The sequence below is a fragment of the Colletes latitarsis genome, unplaced genomic scaffold (genome assembly GCF_051014445.1).
Source record: "Colletes latitarsis isolate SP2378_abdomen unplaced genomic scaffold, iyColLati1 scaffold0007, whole genome shotgun sequence".
NCBI classification, from domain to species: Eukaryota; Metazoa; Arthropoda; class Insecta; order Hymenoptera; family Colletidae; genus Colletes; species Colletes latitarsis.
In genome coordinates this window covers 30,431,883-30,433,375 of record NW_027488367.1, presented here as the reverse complement: position 1 = coordinate 30,433,375, position 1,493 = coordinate 30,431,883, and the positions used below count along the sequence as shown (strand labels likewise).

General features: G+C 45.7%; 1 non-coding gene across 1 annotated transcript; it reads left to right on the top strand.

Annotated features, from left to right (window-relative positions):
- The first annotated feature begins 228 nt into the window (after positions 1-228).
- LOC143350631 (5.8S ribosomal RNA) lies at positions 229-383 on the top strand. The gene has a single exon (XR_013081192.1). It is a non-coding gene; the product is annotated as a 5.8S ribosomal RNA (ribosomal RNA).
- The last annotated feature ends 1,110 nt before the right edge of the window (positions 384-1,493 follow it).

The following is a 1,493-nucleotide window of genomic DNA, read 5'->3' as shown; positions in this document are numbered from 1 at the left end:
CCCGTTGGTCGCAGCCACGCCCAAAGGCTTTTGAATGTACTGTACGCCCGGCCGTCGAACGATGGTTTTCCGTCATTCAGGAAACAAAAAGAATCTTTTTGTCGTCGATATGGCGCGTTCAATCCTCCGTCGATACACTGGTCGGAGGTGCGAACATCGAATATTTTTAAAGCAAAGAACAAGGAGCATTTTTAAATACAAAGAGAATAATTGTAAATTGTATATGATTACCCTGAACGGTGGATCACTTGGCTCGTGGGTCGATGAAGAACGCAGCTAATTGCGCGTCAACGTGTGAACTGCAGGACACATGAACATCGACATTTCGAACGCACATTGCGGTCCACGGATAAAATTCCTGGACCACGCCTGGCTGAGGGTCGTTCACTTGTCCTAAAACTGCTTGCGTTGTTCTCAGATTCCCTAACCCCGCCGTCGTTTACCTCTCCTTTCGGGGAGATGGCGAAGAACGTTTCGGAGCCGGGTCGATGAAGAGAAAGGTATCAACGTACGAGCGAGAATTTGGGTATTTCGTTGGCGTTTGTCGCTGGACGTACGAAAAAGAATAAATATTATATATTATTGGCAAGTTTGCGCACCTCTTGCGTGGTGAGGCAGAGATCAGTCTGGACTCGCGCGAGTGTTTTACGGCGTCGTGCGTCGTGTTGTCTGGAGTATCATCACGACCGCCCGTTAAAGCACCGCTCCTACGATTTCTGACTTTGACGGCACTAAAAACCACCGTGGGGCGCAAATCGCGTTTCGTACAAATCTAATGATTGCCGGCGCTCCCGACGTTGCCCGAAGTTAATAATTTATGCAAAGGTAAGAGAAAATAAAGCGTATACTAGTTTTGGAGCATAACAAAAAGGACGCTGGAAAGAAATTTGACCAAACACTGATAATTATGATATGTAATATATGCCCTACCACGTGAAATTTGTGGTATCCGTCGGTCGTCGTCTTCCTCTCTGTTCGTTCGTACAGCCCCAGGGAACAATGATAATTTATCAAACGAATCGGACGATCATCCTCTATGGAGAGGCTCGAACGAACACGACGAGAAGCGCGATACGAACGGAACCCAAAAGAAGGGATATACTCTGAGAAGTTGGTCGCCCCATGTCTCTCTTTCTTACGAATATGTATATCGATTGCGAGACCGCGCGTTTAGCCGGTCGTCCAGTCCACGAATGCTTTTCTAACGAATTTGTTATTTATTTTTTTTAGAAAACGAACTTACGGTGGACTTTGGTAGACTATCAAAGAATCAACGAAAATCGGATCGGGTAGTTCTATCATAGACACACCGTGGTTCTTCTTTAATTTGAAAAGCGACGGAAGGACGTTAAAAGTAATCAGCCGGTTACGCCTAGCGAGCATTTCGCATCGAACGAATGAAAAACTAAAGACAGAAGGGAGACACTTTGGCGAGGCGCTAAAAACCCATCATTGATATCCTTTTCTCCGAGAAAGCAAAATGCTATTATATG